The 27,391-nt window shown below is 39.6% G+C and overlaps 1 long non-coding RNA gene across 1 annotated transcript in view; it reads left to right on the forward strand.

Moving 5' to 3' along the window:
* Positions 1–370: 370 nt before the first annotated feature.
* Positions 371–27,391, forward strand: part of LOC117284329 — a 57,262-nt gene continuing 30,241 nt past the window's right edge. The window contains exons 1-2 of the long non-coding RNA XR_004515396.1: positions 371–727; positions 5,211–5,301. This is a non-coding gene — a long non-coding RNA (uncharacterized LOC117284329). The remainder of the gene's footprint in view (positions 728–5,210; positions 5,302–27,391) is intronic.

The following is a 27,391-nucleotide window of genomic DNA, read 5'->3' on the forward strand; positions in this document are numbered from 1 at the left end:
ACAAAGGCGCTCTTCGCCGGGTGTTTTAATGTCACTGAAGCGATGTCCTTGACTCTGAAAGAGTTCTAGAGGAAACATTTCAGTGCCCTCCACTGCACCAACTTCAATGACAAAGCATGAGCAGGTGTCACACACTGGGCCTTAAACTCAGCCTGGAGGTCACCATGACCGGAATGCGTCACTGAACGTGACTTTAAGGGGTCTGACGCACAGCAGTGGAGGAGACTGTGTCCCTGGGCCGGAGCACGGGTCTGGATGTCGATGGTGCAGACAGGGAGGAGCTTGCTGAGCACCGTAAGGAGGAGGTGATGACAGAAGAACTTGCTGAAGGCCAGAAGGCTCTGGTGGAGGAGCCTTCCGCTGAGGAAGAGGAAGGGAGGGAGGAGGTTAGCAGGGATGTGATAGAATTTACTATGGAAAAATGGAATGAGTGCCAGGATTTCTTAGAGAAGCATCATCGTAACAGAACTATAACGCACAGATTGCTGAATCTGATAAATGATAAAGCAGTCTCTGGTTTCCAGAGGGTTATGCAGTGCAGGGAAAAGTAAGTGACATTAGACAGATTTTTTTTTTCCAAAATTGATCCTGCAGCCAAGAGACAATAAAGAAAGGAAACCCCTGAAGGAGATTTCCCAGATGTCCTTATGGAAGGGGCCTCTCCCTCCAAACAACAGCCTCCACACCCACCTTGCGGTCCTCAGTGCCAGAAGTCGCCTCAAACAAGGTTAGTGTTTTCTCTCTTCCAAACATGCTGTACTGTACTTTGTTTCATGTTTCTGTGGTTAAAAAGTGCATTTGGCTCAGAATGGATTGACTTCACTTACATCAAAACTTGTGGGGGAATTTGACTCAGTTTGTGACTGTTTGGTTCAGGACCAGAATCATGGAATGAGTTAACTCCATGAACCGAGTGAGGCACCACTGTAGTTCTTCAGGGGCCAGACCTCCTGAGAGGTTTCAGTCAGCAGTTTTTGATCCCTACTCTAGTTTTTCCAGGGAGCGTGACTATATAGTAGCAACAGAATCATTTCCCTTCAGGGAGAGAGCTCAACAACCCAGAGAAAAGAAACAAGAAATGACTTGACATCTACTAGGTATCTGCCCTGTGCTAGCCTAGTGTCACGCGTTTACCTACGCTATCTCATTTAATCTACACAAAACCTCTGTGAAGTGAGGTGGAGTATCTCATCCGGACAGGTGGTGAACTTGAAAATTTGTGAGATTAAGAATCTGAAATCTATGCTCATCTTATTAAATCATCTGCTACAAAATAGAAAAATTATTAAAGCTTTCTGTTAGCAACTTATTCTATATATCTATAGACCTGAGTGTAAAAGAAAATAGTACTGATTTACTATTGTTAATGTTCTGTTGTATGTGACTAGAAATTTGATAAAAAATATCTTTGCCGGGCTGGGGATTTAGCTCAGTGGTTCGGTGGCCTGCCTTGCAAGCGCAAGGACCCGAGTTCAATCCCCGGTACCAAAAAAAAAAAATTTTTGCCCCCTTTTTTTGTGAAATTCTGTCTAAATGCAGAAAATATTGCACCCATTACCTAGTAAATTGTTTTCTTACATACCATAGTTTATCATCAGCAGATACTGTCAGAGCCTGATGCTTGAGTCATTATGCTTATGGCATTTAATTTTTAATGATGCAAAAATTATGCACAGTATAGTATCATTTCTCTCCCCAACACAGAATCTGATAGCTAATAATTGCTCCTTACTTAGTTTGCTAATGCTCCATATTAATTAGAATGCAACTGGAATCAGAAAAGTAACTCTCTGAAAATGGCTTTTATGAATTCTATGCTCATTTTCTTCCAATAAGTTCAAGATTAAATTTGTTGGGTACATGCATCAACTTCTTCCCTGACATACTCTTCTACAAGCAAGATAGAAGGTCTGGAAAAGCTACTTAGTCACCTTTGTGCTTCCTGCAAGGGCAAAGAATTCTACAGTTACATTAGTCGGTGTAACACTAGCTACTGTAACAATAAGCCACAAAATTAATGACTTACCACAGGAGAGAGAAATTAAATGCTATTTGTTCACTTGTCAGTCCCATACAGTTGCTCCCAGTCAACAGTGGCTTTCTTCTACAGAGTGATTTAGAGACTTCGCTTTCTTCAAATTTATGGTAGTGCCATCCTCTGGGGCTATATGGGTGTATAGAATGTTCAAGAGAAACATACACATAAAGATACAATGGTACCTCAGTTCACAAACTTAATTTGCTCCACAATTTTGGAAAAGATGCCACATTTATATTTGCATGGGAAAGATGGCTACGGTCATTTGTCACTTGATAGAGTTTGCAAAAAAAATAAAATTTTACTTTTGTTTGCAAACCAAATTGTTCACAAACAAAATTGTTCATGAACCAAGCCATTGTCCGTGGTACCAAATCAAATTCAATGGCTAGGTTCCATGTTGATCTTACAGGGACATTTGATTTGGTTCTCATCCAGTTTGATTTGCAACCAGAATCATGGAGAAAATTGACTTCATAAGCCAAGGTATCACTATACATATGAATAAGAATAATAACTTTCCCATAGGGATCTTAGGAAGAATAAAATTATATACATATATAAGTCATATCTTCATAAATAGGTAAATATAATTTTAACTTTCACAATGATCCTATAAAGAAAATAATATTATTTTTACATTGTGCAACTGAAGAAATGGAGCCAAAACGAACTATTTAAACTTGCCTTAAACCATTGCATTAGTTTCTTATGCTGTAACAAATTATTACAAACATAAAGATCTAAAAACAATTGAAATTGATCCTCTCATGGTTCTGGAGGCAAGAAGCTCAAAATTAGCATCACTGGGCTCAAGTTTCAGTGTGCCATACTCACTCCAGAAGTCCTAGAATACAACCGCTTTCTTGCTTCTTGTGATATCTGGTTTGTGGCTGCCAGCATTTCCTGGTTTGTGGCTGCATCACTCCAAAGCTATCCTGTCTTCAGAGAAACTTTTCTCTGAGTCTAATTTCCTCCTACTTGATAAATTTAGAAATTCCCACTCTGTTAATCAAGGATAATCTCTTCATAGCAAAAGCCTTGATCTTGTCACAAAAATATTTTTTTCCACATATTAGATAACATTTATAGGTGCCAGAGATAAGGATATGGGTATTCCGGGGGGCCCATTTTCCAACCCCACACAATCACTGAAATGCCAAGTGACAGATCTAGAAATTAAAGCCAAGAATCCTGGATTCAGAGTCTAGACCTTTACCCATTTTGGCTAAATAGACTTTCCCTTACTGAAGTAGCAATTCAGCAGCCAGAGAAGAGCTGTAAGGCTAGAAATGCAGCTCAGTGGAAGACTGTAAGGCACTGGGTTCAATTCACAATTATATAAACAAAAACATACAGATAAAGAGAGGATGTGATTACTTACAAAAAAGGAAATGAATGATAAAATAAAAATGCAAACCTCTTACTTCCCCCAAATGTCATGCCACCCCTCCACCTTTCTGGGTCTTATTATTTATCCATGATATTAGATTAATAATTAGAGTGTTCGTATTTTAGGTTCCGCACTAAAAAGCTAAAGTGAGAAGCAAACTATTTTTCCTTTTTTATCCTCACACTGAGCAGTGAAATAACTAATAAGCAAACAAGGGAAAGATGTAGAAAAACAGCAAAAAGCAAACAGGTTGGAATCTACATGATCTTGACTTGATAGTGGAGCATTTATTCTATAAAAAGTCTGTCATTCATACAGGAATGAGCACGAGGGTGAGACCTGGAAGAAACAGTGAGCAGACTCTCTGTCAAGTTGCCCCACAGGAGAAGCCGTGGGGGACCTGTCTGTGGCTTAGGCGTGGACGTGTATACACATGCGTGCCCTCCCACGTTCTCCGATGGAGCAGACATTGCTTCTGTCAGACCACAAATCCAGAGAAGCTTGTCGAGAACTCTTAACGGTGGTCATTTTTCACTATAGTCAAAATTTGGAGACAACCTCAGTGTCCATTAACTGTGAAAGGATGAGGAAATGTCGTCTACATGCACAATGGAGCATTATTCAGCCACGAAAAGAATGAAATCCTGTCATCTGTCACAACGCGGATGGGATGGAGAGTATAACGTTCAGAGTAATAAGTGAGACACAGAAAGACAAATACTGCGTGTTCACATAGATGGACATTACAAAAGAAGGAGCAAGAAGGATAGCGGTTACCAGAGACTGCAGATGTCAGGGCCAGGAAGGATGGTTAATGTGTACATTGATGCTCATAATAACTATTTTCTGTTCATAAATCTTCAAGCAAACAACCCGAACTCCTTAAATATCGTCACCAGCTCAATGATGTCCTAAAGGGCAAATCTGATTCATTTGCTGACCATGTTTCAGTATTTGCTTAGAACAAGTAAAGGCTAAATTCCCCAAGCTAGGTGGGATAGCACCCACCTGTAATCCCAGCACCCCAGAAGGCTGAGGCAGGAGGATCAATCACAAGTTCATGCTGGGCAATTTGGTAACAAGACCCTGTCTCAAAATAAAAAATCAGAAAAGGGCTAGGAATAGAGATCAGTGCGAAGCCATTGAGTTCAGTCCCCTTACTGAAAAACAATCCCCTCTGTCTCTACCACAAGCGTACACTGAGTGAACACAGCCAAACACCCCAGTGTGTTGTAGTCCAGGTCCACGGCACATGAGCAAGGCAGCAGCTGCTGATGCAACAGACATAGTAGTCACGTTGTCTCTTTGGCACAGAAGTTCGGGTGGATTAGTTGAAGCCACAGCTCTGAAATCCTGTTTCCTAGCTGTTCATTTTTAAGGGTAAATTTTTACATAATTTTGAAAGGCAACTTGGAAAATAACAAAGACCATGAATTTTCAAACGAGATAGAGCTGCAGTTTAGTTCTAAGAACCTGACTTATGTACACCAATTTTCTTAACCTCAAATTTCTCACCTGCAAATTAGTGCCACTACTGCATCAGATTATTAATCAATGAGGAAACATACAAGATCCCTACACGAGTCTATGGAACTTATCAAATGGATGATGTCAGCTCTCATTTTTCTCTCTTTCTTCCCTGCTGAGACTTTGTTACCTGGATTCTTTTTTCCTTTAATTAAATTGACTTTAATTTTTCAAGTTACAGCTAACATCTAGTTTCTGAATATGTCCACCCTCGGACTGCCTCTGGGTTTCACTGCCTTTTTACATTTCCAGATGGGGTCTCATTATGCTGCCCAGGCTGGTCTCAAACTGTGGGCCTCAAGGGATCCTCTTACCTCAGCGTCCTGAATAGCTGAGACTGCAGGTATGCACTGGGGCTTTGTGACTTTTTTTTCCGGTTCCCTCTCTCTGTTTCACATCCACTCTCCCAGTCAGCAAAGCAAAGGAAAAAGGGGACTAATGGGAGAGTCACTCCCCTGTTAGAACTGCCAGGACCAAACTGCCATTATGAGTTCTGGATGACCCTGAGGTCCACACTTTGGTCTACTTTCCCATAGCTTGCAAATTCACCTATGACAGGAGCTCTATAAATTTTATTCTTCCTGTAATCAAGGCAATTTGCATAACAATTCCATCTACCAGGAGACATTTGACTCTACAACATGCACCATTTGCAATCTTTGCAATGGAGAATCGCTTTTGCAAGTGATAGAAAGGAGAAGGTGGGGGAGTTGGTCATTTGCCATAATGACTTTTTCATGATAAGCAGCAGGCATCTATGATTATTTCCAAAGGCAGTGAATAGGTTCAAAGTCTTACATTATTGGACTTTAATTAGGAGCCAGTTTGCATACATTTTAAATGTTAATCACTGTTCAGTGAGCCAGTGAACTCAAATAGGTCACCCACAACCTACTCTCAACTCTAGAAAGAACATTCTCTTTTCCTTTTTGTTGAGATGTAAAATAATGTAAGTCAGTAGCACAGGGAGGAGGCTGAAGCAAGAAGATCAAAAGTTCGAGGCCAGCCTGGGCAATTTAGCAAAGTCCTGTCTCAAAATAAAAAGTATAAAAGGCTTAAGATGTAGCATGGGTAGGCAGAGTTCAGAATGATGACTGGGAATCGTCACATTTGCAAATCTCTCTACACTCAGCATAACTCTTGTAATACTTCTCCCTATAATATGTACAGTATTGCCTACCATAATGTGGTACAGTAAATATTGCCTATAAATTGCACTGATTTTGAAGACCATTTGGGAGTCACTGGACATAATCTGAGGTACAATGACAAACATAAGCAGAGTATAATACTTTGAATACTTTTGGCCTAAAATTAGTCTGAATTGGGTTTGGGCAGAGTATTCAATAAGAACTCTGGACCTGGCCCACTTTGCTTCCTGGCAAAGCAAAAAAAAACAGACTTAATGTAACTACTGTCTTTTTTGGATAAAATTTTATGGCACTAAAATGTCTTTTTCTAAAAAAATCATTTCCTAGTAGATGGTAGACATGTGCCATCGAGACCCATTCTACATAATTTGGGGGAAAATCACTTCATAATTAAATTACAATTAGGATGATCTTAGGCCCAGTGTCACCTTGCCTGTGAGCCAAGCTGGCTGTGCCATGTAGGGACATGACTGTGCTCCGGTCACAAGCAGAGGCTCAGTGGTCCCATGTTTCTGTGACTCTCGAGGGCCAGACGACACCAGCAGAAGACATCCTGGTTCTTTGAGAACCAAGTAGTAATAATATTAAAAAAAAAAAAGAAGAAGAGAGGAAAATTTCACAAATTCTTCCTAGCCTGCTATCTCGTCCCACCTTCTATTGGAAGAGTACTTCGCTCTTCTCACCATCCTCATCAACATAAAATGACCTCAGAACCTCTGAGTCACCCAGTGCTCCCTCCCATTACTGTGTGTGCCCAATAACAAGTGGCCAGCTGAGTGTTTGTCGTTGCCCAGTGTGACACTGACCTCCCAGCCCCCCTTCCATGTACTTTGAAATTATGTCTCTATTGCCTTTCTTTCCTTTTTTCTTTAGCCCTTGCCATTCTAGGCACCAGATAAGAGGATTGATCAACCTCTGAATGTGCTATTTTTAAAAATTAGTTCTTTCCTTGTAAAGTTTAACTTTTTCTAACATTAAAGGGAAGAAATAAATTCCTGATAAGCTGGTAACACTCTCAAATCTGGAAATGCTCGACTAGTTTATCCCCAGTCGTAGTGCTCATCAGGCAAGAAACAACCTTGCACAAGTTAGTTAAAGACCTGCAGCTCCTGACCTTGACACTGACTCTGTGTTCTGATCTTTTATTTCTGCCTAAGACTATATTTAAAGTTAACGTTTTTCCATTTCCTGGCTCTTCTTTTGATGAGAAAGGACAAACACCCAGGGGGCACGGAAAGTATGCAAGGTGCTTGAAAACAGAAATTATTTCCTCAAAATGTTTTAATCATGCTGTTGAAAACCACTTCCTTCGGTGGCCTAATCACACAAATCATAGTAAAAGGTTAAAGACGAAGTTCAATTGTACCAAATTATTGCCTATGATGGTTTCTCAGAAATAGATTACTTCCTATTAAATGGTGAAGTCATTCTGCTACCCATTTGGTATGCTTAGGTGATCTCTGGGCTGTAATGTCTCTTCTCCTGTAATGTGCGTGTATGTTTGGTTCGGGGAAGTGCATACTTAATTTCTACCAACATTTAACAGCAACTCCTATGGAATGCAATTTTACCCCACGAGCACCAGGGAGCAGCAGCCAGATTTTGTACGTGGAAAACACTATCATGGCAATTGATTTCTATTACTTCCTCCTAGATGAACTATTAAATACCATCTAAAGCAGTTTTATGCTAAACATTATAAATTGAAATTTTTCTTAAATATATGATTAATTCAATAAACATAGCATGTTGGTGGCTGTATTGAAGTGACTCTTAAATGTTAACCTCAGAAACAGAGTCCTGCCCTTGAGCACCAGGAAACACCTTTGGTACAGCAGCACAGATGAGTTACCTAACTCCCTTTCTTCAGCTAAAAGAAAAAAAAATGTGTGCTCCATCTGAAATACCACTTTAATCCCGGTTTATTAAGCATTTATTTTGTGCCAAGTATTATGCAAGGTATGTCATAAATATTATCTAATTTAAGTCCTGAAATAATGCTATGGGATGAGCACTGTTATTAGTCTTACTGTACAGGTGAGGAAACTTGAGTCTTAAATTAAGTGGGAAAGAACTAGAAATAGGAGGTCATATTTAAATCTGGCTAATTCATGTTTATTTTTTGAGACAAAGTTTCGCTATGCAGTCCATGCTGCCCGTAAATTTGCCATCCTCCTGTCTCACCCTCTTGAGTGCTGAGGTTACAGGTGTACACCACCACACCTGGCTAAATCTGGCTAACCATAAACCTACTACCACACTCTGCATTGCTGAATGTGTCTGTCAGCAGCTAATGCCTAACCTTGCTTGTCTAATCCAGGAGTAGCTCAATGGGCAGAACTTTAGAACAGGTAAGCAAGAGGATGAAGCCTCACATGGGGTACAAGAGACCCTTCTGCAGATAGGAAAGGCCTTACAGATTAAAAATAAATCCTTATTATAAGCCAATGCTATGGAAGGCCTACTTCAAGGATGGATTTGTGACTAAATAACCTTAGTCCTCAAATTATAATATGGCTGAGAAGAAGGGAAGTAAATGGAAGGAACATTTATCACACCGTGAACCCCCTCCTACAGTAGTACCCTGTTTTTCTCAATAACTGCCAAAATGCAGGGTTTTATATTACTTTACCAAAAGAAACGGGATCAAAGGTTGATTTCAAATTTTATTTGTATCCAATTATGAACTTCCCTATTCATATGGCCAGGCCACCTGGGAGCAATTTCTGGAAGGAATTTGAGAGATTAATTCAATCTCTTAACTTCAAATTCAAGATCAGATAACCGATAGAAAAATGGACCAGAATCCACATCCGTGTTCTTTCATCCAAACCCGTTTATGTGCTGGCTGGGTAAACACAACTACTCAGCACGTGCACAGATTCTATGAGGCAAACAGTTTGGACTTTCTGGTTTTACTCCTATTTTTTATTCTTTATTGATTCATGGGTTGGTTTCTTTTCGGTGACATTATAATTTGCACCTCAGCTCCTTAAGAGGAAAATTAGCTGCTATTTCTTAAGTCCCGACTTTATGCTTTACAAATATGTTTTCTAATACTAACAACCTTGCACCGAAGGTACCAATGGCTCCGTTTTAGAGGCGAGGCCATTGTTTCAGAGATCGCACAGCTAGGATTTCTCCTTCTTGGCCACTCTTACTCTCTTTCGGCCAACACCTGCAGCCTACACACAGCCCTCCGAGCAGGCGTATTGTGCACGTGCTTTCATTCTACGCAAGGATCACTCGTTCCAGGGAAAGAAAGAAAATGCAAATTTAGAGTACACAAATCAAATCCAAGCTGTTGGTATTTGATAAGAAAAATCATATTAGAAGAAGAAAAGAGGTTAAGATTTTCTCCTAGGTCCCTTAAATTGTATATAACCAGTGAATTGTTATTTAGCAAGAAGAAGCCATCAGGGCCGTTGCTATTCTGTCAATAGCAGTGCTGTGTTATCAAAATATGTTTTTAATATCTTCTCATTTAATTTCATTTGAAAAGTGAGACTTGTATTTACACAAACTCGGAGGTAATGCCGGATGCATTGCACTTCTGTGACTGTACACAATGATCCCTTTCATTTTTTGTGGCTTTGAGTGATAAGCTTTCCCATCTGTGTTACATTTCAGATGGTACCCAAATTCCAGCTAATTTATCTCATTTTTATCACAAATAGGACACGGAGTTAAAACTGTATGAGTCAACCCATCTATCCCTTAGGTTAGTAGCATAAATTCAAAAGCAGATATTTGTTTTATCTCGCTTATTTTCATACCTGACCCTGCTGCTGGTTTCTTTCCCTGTTTTGTACCACTGCTGCTGGGACATCAGTCTCCTCCGGGCCCACACAGCAGAAGCTCGGCTCATTTCTTCAAAGTGTGCCTTACTGTCCCCATTTCAGAGAGAAGTGCATGAAGAGGAGTTTCTTTAATTTTTCCCAAGTACTCTATCTCAGCATGTAATGAATATTCATTAAATACCCAGCCAGTGTGGACCCAATCCGCGGAAATTGTAAATGATGTGGAGACACAGAAGGGACAGAGCTTTGCCCTCAAGGGACTTGGAATCTATAACCAGCACTACTAGCAGAGCTGATTTCTATCTGACCATTAGTTCTCTTACAAAGATGGGAAATTCACTACATTGCTCTAAAAGGAGATTCCAAAAGATTCACTGTACATTACCTAAATGTATGCTAACACATTATAAATGTACACAAGTTTTGGGAAAACATATTTGTTACTTTCATGATAATAGCATTTGTTTGGTAGTTGTTTTTCTTTATTTTCCAACAGTAGGAATTAATTTTATATGACCTAAATTCTCAAATTTGTTTTTAAGTAACTAAAAAGACCTTCAAAGCAGAAAATTCATTTATAATGGATTTTTTAAGTGACATCAAGGTTTCTTATCCACTTTTCCCCTCCTTATGGCCACTCTGTTTTTAATATGCTTTTACAATATCTGTTAAAATGTGTTTATTTTATAGATTATCAGTTTAATGTGATCATTTCCAAATAAGCTATAAAAACTACAAAACTATTACCACAATCAATATGAGATCAAGAAACAAAAATGAGATCTAATTACACTTTGCTGTAGTCATATATCCCCTTAATAACATTCATAACTTACTAGTTACATAATTAAATGCCAGAGGTGTTATCAAAGATACATTTTAAGGTCTAATTAACTGATAATAATTATGATTCAATGCTAAGTCTACATGATAATTAGGAAGACATTAGCAGAGAAAGTCTGCTAATCTAAAAATTATGAAGCTATTTCCCACCTGTTGCAGGATAGATGGATTTCTCCATCTCCAAAGAAATGGCTTTAGATTCTAGGTTGGACTCAGAAAATGATGACATGGCTTGATGTGCACCTGGAATAAAATAAAAACATAACTCCCGGATTCTGCTTTATTTTTAATTGTTTTGAAATACACATAATGTAAAACATGCCACTATACATTTTCCAGTGTACACTTCAGTGGCAGTAAGTACATTCACTTGCTGTGCAAACAACTCCCAGAACTTTCTCATCTTGGAACGGTAACTCCGTATTCCCTCTTCCCTAGGCCCTGAGAACTACCATTCTCTTTCTGTTTCTAGGGTGTATTCACGTAAGTGGAATCATACGGTACTTGTCTTTCTGTGACAGGCTCACCTCACTTAGCGTGTCCTTCCCAAGGTCCATCCACGTTATAGCACGTGTCAGGATGTCCATCCTTTTGAAGGCAGCATGGAATTTCACCATGTATGTACCATGTTTTGCTTTTTTCACCCATCAGCAGACATTCGAGTTGCTTTTACCTCTTGGCTATTAGGAAAAATGCAGCTTTCAACATGAACAATTTAGAATCTGTTTGAGTTGATATAAATAGATGCCTTTTCCAGGCCAAAAGCTTGACCCTAAGCCTAACCATTATTAGCTTCAGCTGCTAGTGCAAAGCAATCCCTTCTGCTGGAGAATCACCCTTCACAAGGGTGGCGTACTCCATCCTAGGAGGGTGGTTAGAGAAGATCTAATATTTACTACACCTAAAGCATCTCAGGCTCTAGGCAGTGTGCTTTTACATCCTATTTCTAAGACTCGAAGTGTTATTAATCTCTTCATTTTACAGATAAGGAAACTGAGGCTAAGAATCCAATCATTTCCCTCTAGTCCCAAAGTAGTAAACAGTGAAACTTGATTAAAATTGAAATCTTTTTAGCTCCAAATTTCACATAGGAACCACATAAATGGCCAATGGGAGCAACTCTGGCAAATGCATTCGTAGATGCAGACCACACAGAGGTGGCACCTGTGAGGCAGACGTTTCTCTCCTTCGTTGCCACAGCCTGCCCCGCTCACTTAGTCACCGCCGATTTTACACTTGGCCCCATCCTGGGCACAGAAGGATAGGTGGTCATGAGGTGAAGCCCACCTGTAAGAAGCTCATAGCCCAGCTGGGAGGAAACATGAAAAAACTTCAAGAGAAAGAGGCTCTCTGTATGCCTTCGAGTGGGAATCTGGGGACATGGACTGCGAAGCGAGTACAGTCGCTATCAGACTGTGTAGCAGGCACCTCTGCCCAAGTTTAATAGGCTATAGAGGCACAAGCTTCTTGCCCATTTATAATTTGGCTGCGTATTATTTCAGGAGTCTGACTGAAGCTTATGAGGCTCAAATGGACATGTCCGATAACAGAGTTCGGCTAGTATTGCTTCTTTGACGATGGCTGCTACTGAGACCTAAGTCCTAGTCCATGAATTAGCGGGGCTTGGCCAAGTTCACTTCCAACCAAGGTCAACTGACCCCAGCTGAATTAACTGTTCTGCATTAACTGTTTGTTCTCTTCAGCAAGATATGCTTGTGACCTCATTATACAGTGTTGCTTGATACTTGTTATCAGCAGGTGTCCCAAGGCTTACCAGCTCCCTCCTTCCCATGCTTGAAACAAATAAAATACTGGGCATCCTTTGGGGTTTGTCCTTGCTGCCCAAAGTGACTTAGATCAGCCCAAGGGTCAGTTTCACTCAAGTCTCTGACTCTGTTTCTTTTAATTCCCGCTTTCCTATCTTTCAGAAGTCCTACTGGCTTGCAGGAGGCGAGGACAACTGCAGGAGTCTCTGATAACATGCCATTACCCCTTCCCTATAGATTGGACTTCCTTTGAGACTCTAATATCTGGTACTTTATTGCATACACACAGAGAGACAAGTGCTACCATGTAACTTCAGGCAGAATGCTTAAGGCCTTAGTGCGTTAGTGTCCTTCATTGTATAGTGGAAATTTCATGCCTTGAAAGATGGGGGATGCAGGCATGGGGGTACATGCCTATAATCTCAACTACTCAGGAAGCTGAGGCAGGAGGATTATAAGTTCGAGGCCAACTTAAGCAACTTAATTTCAAATTTGAAATTAACTCAGTGTTCCCTGTGTTCAATCCCCAGTAACCTGCCCCCCCCAAAAAAAAATTGGGAGGTTTAATCAATGCGACATTTACACGGATGTGCCATGAACACTATTCGGTACAATACTAGTTGTTAATATTACTATAGATCTATACTGAATACTAACAAAAATCAAGAGCAAAGATTCTGGGTAACAACAATGACATACCAAGGTACTTGAGGTTTTGTTTAAGAGCTTGTGCTTTACTCATAGAAAAAAAAAAAAAACTTTAGCAAGTATAATTTTATTTACCACCCAGACTTCTTCTGCAAGAATAAGATAGTGAGCTGCTCTTGAAATTCTGGAAATTATTTCCCATCTCCATGGAAAACATCCAGGGATTTCATAGAAGCCCTTTGGCTAGGAGGAATAACAGTTTTATCTCATTGTAACGTGGAAAATAGGGCTTGAAAATCATGGAGGTTTGTGTTCTCCAGACATGGGTGGTCATCAGGATCATCCGGGGGTACAGGTTCCAAGCCTGGCACCCAGAGAGGTACTGGTGCTTCAGATAAATCTGTGGCCCTTCGTTCTCAAACTTACCTGAACTGTTACCTCTTACAGCCATCATTCATTTTTCTCTAGCTTTCATCTCATGCCAACCTACATCTATTCTTACTAAGTAGTTTTCTGCTCAGTTTTGCTTCTGAGTGTATACCCAAAAGAACCGATAGCAGGACTCAAATATTTGTATTCCCATGTTAACTGTAGCCTTATCCATAGTCGTCAAAAGGTGAAAACATCCCAAGTCTGCACTGACAGATGCGTGCGTAAACAAAATGTGGTTAACGCATACCATGAAATACTGATAAATCTTTAAAAAGTAGGGAATTCTGACCCATTCTCCCATGCATGTCTCATAGGTAGAGCTTCGTCTTATTCCCAAATACCCATTGTGCCTAGGATGGGGCTAGGGACAGTCGTGACAGCAGTGATTGAGTGGGTAGAATGAGGAGAAACGTCTGCAACACAGACAAATGAGCCTTGCCAACATCATCCTGTATGAAAACACCCAGTCACCCAAGACAAATGTCCCACTTGTATGAGATACCAAGAATAAGTAAATTCATAGAAACAAAGTAAATAAGTGGTTGCTAGAGGATGGGGAAAGGAGGCCTGGGAACTCATTGTCCATGGGTGTGGAGTATGGGTTTGGGAAAATGAAAAAAACAGGCAATGGATGGTGAAGATTGTTGCACAACGATGTGAATGTATTTAATGCTACTGAGTGGTACACTTAAAATGGTTAAAGTGTTAATTTTCTGTTATCTATATATTACCACAAAACAAAAATGATAAACTGAGCAGTGACAAGAAAAAAATTTCTGGCCGGAGGGATGGAGAGATTTATTTTGAATGTGCACCGTCAGCCAGGTTCTCTTCTACTACTAAGGAGATGATTCCTTCCCTCCCAGAGCCTTGTACTTTCTGCAGAGAGAGGCACTGGAATTCATCTATGAGCCCCACCTACACTGGAAAATTATTCAGAAATCATCCTACAAGAGATTTCTGTTCAGTCAAAGAAAGAGCGGTTGACCCTCTGGGGAAGGTTGGGGATGGAGCTGGGGAGAGGAACAAGACTCCCGCATTGGGTCCCCTCAAAGCCCTGAGCCCCTCCTATTCCACCACACTAGCACCCATGCACCTGACACTGCACACTCCTCTGTTCCAGGCCCTGCACTATCCCCTCTGCTCCCAGGAGCTTTCTTTAGTATCCTGTCGTCAAAGGTTGAACTTCACCAGCACCAATTTATAGAAGGCTTAGAAATTCTTTCTTAGCCAGAGGTGAAGTGCTTCATTAAAGTCTTCTCTTATACCTAATACTCTGCGGCAAATTGTTTTGGCTTGTTGTTGTCTTTGTTGTTGTCATCTATGCATCTGTTGTAGAAAGAGGTAAAGGTAAATTACAAAATAAAAATTGCCTATGGTCCCACTACCCATCACCATAAATACTACATATTTACGTGAGGGAGGCGACACTATGCATTAGCACTATATAATCTACTCTCCCTCTGCACTCTTTTTACCTTGAGAGCTGACTCCTTGATGTTTACAGCTGAAGAGCATTAGAGCCGGATTCCAACATTCATCATCCCCCAGGCACAAATGCAGTTCTTATGCCCAGGTCGTCTAACGGACTTGACTCCTAAAGAAGTAAGGCAGGGTCTGCTGACGTAAGGGCCAAGGGCCCAAGACTGAGGGCAGTGTAAGAAACAGTGACTCTTTGCCTCTCTTCTCTCGATGCCCACTCCTCTCCTGCTCCCTCCTTCACAGCCGCTGCTCCCAACACTGCAACTCCAGCCCTCTGTCGCATACCCGCCTGGCCAGAAGCAGGGCAGAGTGCCATCACAGCAGATGGGCTGGAGAGTAGGTAGTCAATGTTCATTTCTGTGGACAAACACAAGTGCAAGCATGGATGTTGAAAACAGGACTCCTAGGTAAGAATTTATTCCTCAACACTCAAAAGACAGACACGGTCAGAATTCTAGCCGAGGGACAAATTCACTCTGACCCAAGAGGAACAGCTGTCAAGTCTTGGGGAAAAATGCTTCCTTAGAGAGGGAAGCGGGGCAGCGAGGCCAAGGAGCTCTCTGGTGAGTTCCCCTTGATTTCTGCAGAATTCCTCTTCGAGCCAAAACAAGCTTGCTCTGCCCAGCCGGGGCTCAGCTAAGCAGGCCATTAGAATGCTGAGCCACACTCCACAGGCTCTCCAGATACACAAAGAGGCTACAACATTTGGGCTACAGCCCCAACTCATTATTTGGTATGAAAGTTTATGCAGCCACAAAATTAAATGGAAAAAACACATTAAGAAGGGTTTGCAGCCTACTTAACTCATGCCTGACAGTAGCGAAAGACCACAGCGTAGCTGTCAGCTTATTGATTCTCATCCTCACTTTAGCTCTTCAGGAAAAAGTTCTATACAAACATGGATTCTTACACATTCTAAGGCACATCCCTTGTGGCCTGGAGTCCTCCAATAGAGGTGAGCAAGTTGCTTTTTCGAGCATACAGCTAGGGCCTTCTTCTCCAGCTGCCTCTTTGCAAAGTATAGGCCCCACTGAGGGATTTTAAATAGAGTCTGAACATTCCCATTTAGCCACAAATTAGGTATTTTAACAAGATTTTTTTCTTTTACTAAACCATGGATCGATCAATAAACTATGGCAATATGGTCAAACCCAGCCTGCCACCTGTATTTTAATTGGGACACAGCCTCTCCTTTATAATTGGAAAAGGCTGCTTTCACCTTACCGAGGCATAGGTGAAAAGTTGAAAACGGTCTTTATGGTTAATGAAGTTGAAAATATTTACTGATCTGTCCCTTTGAAAAAGTTTGCTAACTCTCTCTAGATAGATAGATAGATAGACAGAAATATATCTGCTTTTGTTGTTGCTGTAAAATAATTATTTTGTAGAAAAGACCAGAAAGTGATAGTTATATGGGAACTGAGATTATGGGTAATTTTATTTTCCTCTTTTTACAATTGTATATTTTCTGTAAATTTTATATATTTTTTCTTATAATTTTTAAAAATGCATCAATAACTTTATTTACAAATGCAGCTGAACAGAAAAGCTCATCAGTTTCTGGAGAAAACATCTGGTATATAGACCATGGTTATTTTCCATTCATGAAAACAAGCAATTTCTACTGAGAATTACTTAGCAACAGTTCTGGTAAAGAAAATAGAGCACCCATCATCAAGCAAGTAAATGTTATATAAGCTAATTTTTTTTTCATCATGTTACACAGGTAGAAAGGATACAGAAAGCAAATTTAGGATGGATTTAAATGAAAAATTTTATGTGCTTCTGCAGTAACTTAGTATACATTACAATAAATAGAGTAGATGCAATTACATATTTATATTATCTATTCCAAATAATGTTTAAGAACTTAAAGAAACTAATAAAATACCTTCCTCAAAACACCACTAAAGAGTCAAACTAGATCATTATCCGCCTCAAAAATATTTTTAAATTCTTTTTTTTTCTCTTGTGCTTTTCAGATGCTAAATTCAATAAGTGAATACTGCACTTTTCCCCACGCATAATTTCCTTCTTATACATAAACAACAAAAACACTGGTTCTACCGAGATTACAGTGTCCCGATAGTCTAGTGAAGCCCCTCAAAAGTTATTTTAAAAAACAGAGCAAAAAAAAGACATACAACACATATGTATAGATCTGCATCAGCAGCAACCACCTCTGCTATTTGCAAACTTGCTTTCAAGTGGAGGCTTACATCACATGACAGCTGGCCGTCCAGCTGAAGAGAGAAAAGTGCTTAGATTCAGAAACATGTGAATATTGCCAGCTGGGATACATAGCAGTCATCACTCAGCAGCCCAGTGAGGTAGAAAGAGTCACCTGTCACTCACTTTTAGGATAAAGCTAGGCAAACAGCAGCCTTTGGGCTCTACAGTTATTTTTTTTAATGCAATAAAAACTAACTGCTGATATAGAAAGAAATTACACTCAATTCTGTCTTATTTATACTGAAGGAGAGAAAAGGCATGGGCAATTTTACAATAATGATTCCAAAAATCAATTATATTTGGCTTTGGAATAAAGAGAAAAGTGCGCATACACACACACACACACACACACACACACACACACTTCCCCAGTCCACGCCCAGCCTTGACATTCTCCAACCTCAGTGCCAGTGTCCAGTGAAGGCCTGAACAGCTGGGAAGGAAGGTTCAGAGCCACCAACAGATAAAAGAGTTGGCAGGACTTATGCCACTTCCAAAACACTCTTCACATGAGGGACCATATTTTCTTATAATCAAGGGGAAATTTTTTTTTAAGTGAATGTATAGATGCTTTTGCTATGGAAAAGAGAATCTGCGAATGTGTAGATACATGAATGTATTAGCTTTCCCATTGTGGATACAAAATACCTGACACCTGCAACGTAAAGGAGCCGATGCTTGATTTGGCTCACGGTTTCAGAGGATCCCATCTATGGTTGGTTGGCTCCAAAGAAACTCATGGCTGCAGGGTGTGGTGGAGCAAAGCTGCTCACTTCATGATAGCAGGGAAGTAGAGAACAGAAGAAGACCAGAGAGGAAGGGGCCAGTGGCCAGATAGTCACACCTCCTTCACCCACTCAGACACACTCAGAAGTGTGCATTACTAATCCCATCTCCTGCTTGGAGAGGCTGAGGTGGGAGGATCTCTGTGAGTTTGAGGCCACCCTGGGCTATGTAGTGAGTTCAAGGACAGCCTGAACAACAGGAAAGACCCTGTCTCAAAAAAAAAAAAAAAGCTTACTGTAATTGTCCAAAAAATGATATGAGGAATAGAAACGAGAAGGAAGTTTTCTTCTGGTGAAACAAGAAAGCACAAAACTTTGGGATTTTTAAGAAAAGCAAAGTATTTCCGACTGAAGGAGGCAGAGGAAGAGGAGACCTTTAAACAGGAAGGCCCATGAGGATATGAGGACACAGTCTGGAGAGAACAGAGAGCCCAGTCAGTAAAGCTGGACTTGCACAGACAGAAATGCTGCTGAAACATTCAAGTGAAGCTGCCCAATGAATGGGTGAAAATTCAAGCCTGTGCCTCACAAGTAGGGACGAGGAATAGCAGGAGAAGAACCAGGAGAGCATGGTGCTGGAGAAGCCAAAGAAGACGGCAGTGCCTGGATGCAGTAACTGGTCAAGAGCACGAAATGCTGCCGAGAGACCAACCAGTCTAATGACTTGTAGAGAGCACAGTACTGCCTCAAACTAGGCCAGGAGAGCAGGAGTCACACTGCAGAGTGTGGATCATGTGGAGCTGGAGTCTAGCACTGAGTGAGGGAGTGGTGGAATCCTGGAATGGCCACGTGAGGGGTGAGGATGCAACTAGCAACACTGGTTTTCTGGACTGATTTTGCTATTGTCAGGTACCTCATTTCTGCACTCACTGCCACGCCTGACACTTAGCTTTTCCAAATCTGGCCTCCAGGTAACTGTACCCTGTAGAATTCAGCTGATTTCAGGATTAAATAGGATTTTGTGAGCAAGTCTCCACACAAGTATTTGTAATAACTTGCTGTAAAAGGTGCTTTTGGAAGCTAAACTACTCAGGATGTGGTTTCTCTCTCTCTCTCTCTCTGTATTCACAAAGGCTGCCTTTATGTCTTCTCTGAGCCTATGCCTTACAGAAGAAAAGAGATTAAAGCTAAAAGGCTCACACATGAGAAAAATATTTTTAACTTCTTAGTAAATTAAAATATAAGCATAATTACATCTTAGAATTCTGTCTCTCTGTCTCGGTCTCTGTCTCTCTGTCTGCATGCCCTCCGTCCCTCCCTCCCTCCCTCTCTCTCTCTCTCTCAAATCACCCCTACACACATACACACACAACAGATAGCATTACAGAAGGTCACGACTTTTTTCCTAGCTCTGAGATGATCATTTTGAATAGTAATAATACAGTTTTCAAAATACTTTTGTGTGGACTCTGTAGCAAATCTTAACTGTAAAGTTGTTAAGCAATAACCATTATATTACAAATAAAACTTACACCTGTCTCTGTCTAAAATGCTACAGTTTATTATTGTTGCTCTTATAAGAAAAAGAAAAGGCAACCCTATAGGTAAAACCCTTCACAAAAGAAAAATATCATGCTGGCAACTCATTATTTCAGGGTGTTATTATGTTAGATGATAGCTTCTAGGTGTAAGGCACATACCTATAATGATCACATTAAGGCAGAACCTCATTAATAATAGATGAGATCTGATTATATCCATTCCTGATGTTACTTTAATAACCTGTGGCATTTTTGTAACAAAAAATAATAATCTAAACTTTTTTTGCTTTTCAAAATGTATTCTTGGCACATGTTAGTACTAAGTGGGAGAAAATAAGCTGCTTTTGGATCAAAGAGCAGTCCCTGACTTGATTTCTTTCCAGAGCCTTTTAACAATAAAAATTCACATTTCAAACAAATAAAAATAATTTAAGGCTGAATTTCTGGCCTTTTATAGATTTCAAAAGAAAAGACTTGCTGCCTTTCTGTTGCTGTGAATGGTGATTTTTTTTTTTTTTTTTTTTAGTACGATACATCAGCTTCTGTGTTTGTACCAGACCCAAATGCCTGGTATCCCCACCCAGTGCAGTTGGCCCAATACAGGTGTAGTCTGTAGGAGCTGAATGGCTGTCCCATATAAGACACTTGTATTGTGATTTCTCACTTTTAGGAACTTTACTGCTTTTCCTTGCCCAGTTTTTGTTTAATGCTCTACCTCTTATATAAGAACAACATGGAGGGTTGAATGAAATTTCTACGAATTAACTTCATATGGTAAATAGACTTTGCAGATGCTTTCTAATATGGATCTTGAATGGGGAGATTAGAGTAACTATATGGGGGTGTCTGATATAATCCTTCTGGGTGTCCCCAGAAGGAAAGAAAGTGGGAGGATGACAAGCCCAAATGGTAGAGATGTGCCTTGTAGATGCAAGAAGAAGGGAGAAGCCCAGGAAGATAGGTAGCCAGGACCTGCAGCCTGCAAAGGCAGAGAAGCACAATGTCTCTTTAAGACTTTCAGAAATAACCAGACCTGCCCACACTTAGATTTTAGCCTCATAAGATTCTTTTCAGACTTCTGGCCTCGAGAAGTAAGAGGGGCTGTGTTGTTTTAAGCCACAAAGCCAAATATGTGGTGATTTATTACATCAACAATTGAAAATTAATATTCTTCTGTTTTGAAATGAAAGACTGAATCAAGATAGTGAAGAGACAACCTCCAGAATGCAAGAAAAGAAAGAAAATCTTTATCAGCCGTACTTCTGATGGAGGGGGTAATATTTAGCATACACCAAAATTTTCAAAAACAAGTAATCCAATCAAAGCTGGGAAAGTGACCAAAATAGATACTTCTCAAAAGAAGTATAAATGGCCAATAAATATACCAAAAAAAAAAAGAAAATGCTCCACGTCTTTATCAAGGAAATGAAAATAAAAAACTACAGAGATTTTACCTCACACCAGTTAGAAAAAGTGAGAAACAAAAAGTAACAAATACTGGTGAGGATATGAAGAAAAGAAAGTCTTATACACTGTTGAGGGATGAAACTTAGTACAGCCAGTATGGGAAAGAGTATAAAAGTTCCTCAGAGGATAAAAACTGGAACTACCAAACGAGCTGGCTACACCTTGCATAGGTTTATAGCCAAAAAGTGAAGTCTACATATAAAAGAGACACCTACATGTGGATATTTATTACAGCACAATTCACAAATTCATCAACAGCTGGATGGATAAAGAAAATGTGTTATATATACACAATGAAGTATTATTTACCCCTAAAGAATAATGCAATCTTGATATTTGTAAGAAACTGAATAGAACTGGAGGACATGCTGAACAAAATAAGCCAGACACAGAAAGACACATTCGCATTTTTCTCATATGCCAAACCGGAAAAAAAGGCCTGAAAGTAGAATAGAGATTACTAGGGAATAGGAAAGTGGACCAGAAGTCAGGGTGAGAAAAGGTAAAAAGGAGGGTAGACACAACCAATGCATTACATATCCACATATAGAAATACCATAATGAAACCCATTGATTTATAGTTAATATATATCAATTGTTAAAATGAGGAAAGGTTGTGTGGAGCAGAGAAAAAAGAAAAGAAACTTACATAGATATAATTTTAATCCATGTGAACTTGAACAAAAAAGCATATAAACAATGGAAATAGTAATTAAATTATAGAACAGAAAAGAGGAAAGTAAGCAGCTATTGTTGACACGTTATTGCTTTTCCTTCCAGTCCTTTTTCTACATGTATTATTATATACTTTGGTATTTACTGTCAGGATATTGGAAATAATCATGACAGACAGGCATTTATTGCCCATTTTGTAGATAATATGATGGCCAGAGAGGCAATTTTTACCCAGTTATACTGCTCATGAAGAACAGGACCTAGCTTCCAGTCTGAGTCTTACTTGACAATAAAACTTTTCACTACAATACATTGTGAAGTTAGTGGGTGGGAATAGAACTGTTAGAGGGAAGATCCATCCATTTTGATAGAGGCTTTAAGATTCTACTCCTGCTGTAGGTGATCCAAGGAACCAGAAGCCTTTGAATAGTGTTAGTGAGAAAGAGCCATCTTTCTTATTTCTAAGGTGACTCCACGCCTAGCAGACCAATGAGACCAGGAAGACCTTAGGTAGACATGACTGAAAGGTATAAATTAAAAGCTGCCTTCTCATCAGCAGCCAAGCTGCTTCATTGCTAGAGCTAAAGGGAGGTAAGATTGATTCCCTTTTCTTTTTTCTTTTGTACCCTCACTGAATCTTTTCTTTCAGATAAAATTTTCTCATCTATACATTTTATTAGGTGTGTTATCTATACTGCACTATTCTATTTTGGTCCATTTAAATGTACTTGCTTCATTTTTTCAAAAAAAAATGGAGGAAGGAAGAGAGAGGGGAAAAAGGGAGAAAGGAAGAGAAGTATATCAAGTTCAAGCTCCACGCAATGGGAAAAGTTGATTAACACGCTCTCACAATTTTGCATATTAGTTTTGTCCATAGGCTTTTTTATTATTATTCATTAAACATTTCTATTTGTGTCAAGCAATTGGGAATTACTTGCATTTAACAGTTTAACGTCTGTGCAGTCAGTGATGTAGAGAAATTAACGTAAATGAAAATAAATTGAAGATTGGGCACAGTAGGAAACCATCCCAGCCTATATCCCTCATCTAATTCACTGCCTAAGCCAGAGTGCAGAAGAACTTCTAATGCAGTGTAATTTCTTCTTTGTAAAGTGCAAAATACAGCTTCCATTAACGGTCAGTTTGAAGGATGTTTCATAAAGAGAGAGAGCATCTGCATCTTGTGAGGTACTTGGAAAGCTGGTCTCCTCTATATGGGTTCTGGCTGGGATATTCATCCTGAAGGCAATTTGAAGAGAGAGACAATAAGCAATAATGCTAAATCATTCAAGAGACATCAGAGGGCTCTCCTCTGTGCCCTGGTGGTGGAGCTGGGCTGTAGCCAAGGCTGTTCTATCTACTCAGAGTACAGTTCTCCTTCCTCCAAGGTCATCCTTGTCCATAAAGCAGGAAAGGAAGTGGAATGGAACTGAGATGAAATCCCTGAACCCTTTCTCACAGAAAGGCGACAGACACTGTGTTTCTCACAGTTCTCTCTTACACCACATTCCTATTCTTCATATGCCCAGGGTCAAGATGCTGGCTACTCCAGGGTAATTTGATTACATGGTTGTAGAGAGGATTTGCTCATGCTATGTTAGCACTCAGAATAAAAATTGGTATGGAACAGGCTGGGAAAAACTATTAGCTCTGAGTAACAGATGACTACAAAAGAATATGTTTCACATATTCTTCTGTACTATCCTAATTTTCTTCAATGGACATCTATCATTTTTACAATTTGAAAATGCTTTATAAAATATATAAAGCTTCATTTTCTATCTAACATGAATCACTTTCCTCTACTCTAAATTCTTAAGGAGATTTGGATCAACTGTCAATCACAACTTTCACCGAGATTTATTAAACCCTCACTAAGCTCTCTGTTAGCAGTAGGACTATAGAGATAAATAGGGTCTACCCCTACTTCAAAGGGACTTTATGTCAAAACATAAATCCATAACATTAATTTCATCTAATAACTTATTTGGTATTTTTTTACTCTATCTTAGATATTAACCACTTTCAGTACTTTACCTTATTTCTACATCTATAAAACGGAGATAATAATGGGTTGGTTCTAAAGGTTCATCATTAAAGCATTTTGTATAGTTCCTAACTTAGAGTAATTCAACAGCTATCTGTTCAACTCTGAAGGGTATTATAACAGAGTAAAGACTAAAAAACTAAAAAATAAAGGTCCAAGAAAGAACAAATGTACATTAAAAGGAGTTGCCAAGGACACTTGAGCTTTGTTTAAAAGATATTAGAATTTCACAAATGGACAATAAGGAAAGGCATGCTAGGCCGAAGGGCTGGTGTGCATCCTCCTCTTTGAAAATGACTTTTCTCGCACTTTTATAAACAGTTACCTATTTGATAGACTCGCAGGAGATCCTTAAAAGCCGAGCCATACACTTTGAGACTATTCCAGGATTAAGACATCGCCTGGTAAATGTCCAGATTCATTTTGTAACTTGATTCCATACAATAGAGAGACAACTGAATGCCATGCATTGGAGACTGCTCTTTGGTTGGCCTTTCCCTCCACACAGAACCTTCACAAGAACTCATCACAATGCACTGTAGTTTCAATCTTGAATGTCCTCTAGAGGCCCATATGTTAAAGTTTGGCCCCTAGTTGGTACTACTGGAACCTTTGACAGGTGGGGCCTAGTGAGCAACCTTGAGGCCATTGGAGGGAGCCCCTAATGGAATTGTGGGACCAGACCCTTCCTCTTTCCCTCTGCTTTCCAGTTTGTGATAGGAGTGATTTTGTTCTCCTACACACTCCTGCCATGATGTGCTGCCTTGCCATAGACCCCAACAAGATCAACAAATTATAGACTGAAATTTTCAAAACTGTGAGCCAAAAGAAATCTTCTCTCTATATAATTTGATTATCTCAGGTGTTGCTATAGTTACAGAAAGCTAACACATAGGCTTCCAGGTAAGTGGAAACATCACACAAACTTCTTGAAGCAGCAAAGCAATATTATGTTTGCCTACAGATAGGAGCCGGCTCATTATCTTTTCTTCTTTACTATTCTTCTTTGCCCTTTTTACTATCAGATATTTTTCTAGAGCAAAGTCAGTTTATAAGTTCAAGCCATTGCAGTGATCTTTGGGAAAAGGAAGCTAAGAGAAGAAAATTGTCTTCTTTTGGACAAAATCACACTTGTTTTGCTTCAGAAACATTAGTCATTGGGAAAATGGTATAGCTGGTTCTAACCCTGATTTGAGCAGCATAAACTGAACACAAAAGTTCAGTGAAGACAGACAGTTCACGTTTGTGTTAGGAATCAATCACAACAAAGAGACTCACTTAGAAAAGAAATCCCACATCAAGAGGAGAGTCACAGGGCATGTTATCCTCATTCAATTAAGAATTAGGCCCACGTAACTTTCTTCTCCAAAATACATACTCAATATAACTAACCTTGAGGGTTTCTGACCTTCCTAATAGAAATAGCACTTATTTGTCAATAATTTCCAAACCTCACCACTTTTGCTAATGCTTTGTCCCAGATTTCAGGGAACATTGCTCTTCAATTTAGAATGTAACTCTTACTCATATTTACTCGTGGTCATAGTTCACAAGAAGGTTACTTATAGGGCTAGGGATTTAGCTCAGTGGTTCCGCTGCCTGCCTCACAAGTGCAAGGTCCTGAGTTCGATCCCTGGTATCCCTCCCCCACACAAAGAAGGTTATTTATAAAGAAATGTGGAAGATCCTAAGAAAATTGATAAATCTAACAATAGGTTTCTAAACCTAGAAGTGACTGAGCTCAGCAGATCTGACATTTCATTCACATTTCATTCATTCTTCTTCCTGAAGCACACTGGAAAACATTAGCCAAAAACTAAGTTATCAGTTCTTAAAGCAAAAATATCAGTTCTTGGAGGAGCTAAGTATAAAACAAGGCCCACCCATGTGAGGCTGCATTGACGTTCTCCCGTTTAAAGCATAAGATTTACTTTGAGAGTTCTCGTGCTATGATATTCCAGACGGTAAATTGTGATAACATCCTCCATGACCGATTGGACAACAGGTCACTTTAATGTGATGGGATTATTCAGTTCTAGCGAGTTTGTCATGTAAAGCAGGCAGTCTGTAAAGTGGTTTTAAAAATATAAGTAGCTTCCAATCGTGAATTTCTTTCCCTTAATACCTAAGACCCAGTGGACCTTTCAGATGAATATAACCCATTACTTTTCAACTCAACCAATTTACTATAGCCCAGAGCAGAACCCATGAATCCACCTATAATTTATTACAGATTTTCAGAACACTATGTTCAGCCAGTTCATATGACAACATGCTTTGTTTTAAAAAATGGCCCATCACTGAACACAAGAAAACACAAGTCAAAGCCACAAAAGGTTTAGTGACTGAATTTAAATGTTTATGGACTGGAATCCCAGATATACCTTGGTGCTGACAGGGCAAATCGCTATGCATTCAGCCACAACTGATGGAATGTGTACCGTGTAGTCCCCAAGAGATAGTTGAACAAAATTTTATAAACAACTTTTTTTGCACTCAAGGTGTCCACAACATCTAAGGTAAAATTAAAAGCAATAAACACTCAGGTTTTCTGTACAATTGCAATCTTCTAATTTTTGCTTCTCCCCAACCCCAGATCTTGAGTCATTTTAGAAATGCTTCATGAGCACCCCATGAGGAACAATCCTACTGTTAATGTGTTGTTTCTAATCTGTGTATACTTTTTTACTGAGGGCCAGCAGAGGAAAGAGGAATGATGCCTAGATTTCCTTAAGGGAATAGAAAAGGAAACACTATAAACACACAAGTACACTACCAGAAAGGTCTCACCCAGGGCCTACAGATAAGATGGAAGAGCAGCTGCTAGGTTTGAATGTTTCCTCTCAAAACTGATGAGATAAAAACTCAATTCTCATCGCAATAGCGATGTGATCAGAGCTCCACCCCACCCCCGTGTCTCTCGCCGTTTCACTGTCCACGTGAGGAAGCGAAACGGCAAGAAAGCTTTATCAGATGCTAACACCTTGATGTTGGATTTCCTAGCTTCCTGAATTATGATAAACATGGTTTTTCTTCTTAAAATTATCTGGTCCACGGTATTCTGTTCCAGAAATACCAAGCAAATTAAGGTGTTAAGGTAATGGAAAACAGAGCCACTATGTAGATTAAAAAAATTCAATTCTAGATGATAATTTTACAATGCCAGATCAAGTTTGGAGTTGGCATATTGCTATTAATGACAGCTGAACAATATGAATGCACTTAATGCTGCTGAGCTGTCCATTTAAAAACAGTAAAGATGGTAAATTTTTTACATTGTGGGTTATGGAGCTAACTTATATGTTCTGGAGTTGAATCTAGGCAGCTCCACTTGAGCTATGAATTTGTTCTTAGTTTAAACTGCAATACAGCAATCATTATTTTGTGCTTCAAAATATATAAGTTCAAATGACACGTAGAAAGACATGTCTCTAAATTTAGACCCCAAAAACAAGATGTAAGGAGTCCCCTGATTGCTTGCCATAGCCCGGTTCAAACTGGGGATGCTGCACTTAAATTGGCATCACTGGACCTCCACCTTATATATCTACAGCTGAAAGATCCAGATCACCTGACTCAATTGCTCTGAAAATGAGGCATAGCCTTGCCAGTGTGAAAATAAAT

This window comes from Fukomys damarensis, unplaced genomic scaffold (genome assembly GCF_012274545.1).
Source record: "Fukomys damarensis isolate Sample0158 unplaced genomic scaffold, DMR_v1.0_HiC HiC_scaffold_36, whole genome shotgun sequence".
Taxonomy (NCBI): domain Eukaryota; kingdom Metazoa; phylum Chordata; class Mammalia; order Rodentia; family Bathyergidae; genus Fukomys; species Fukomys damarensis.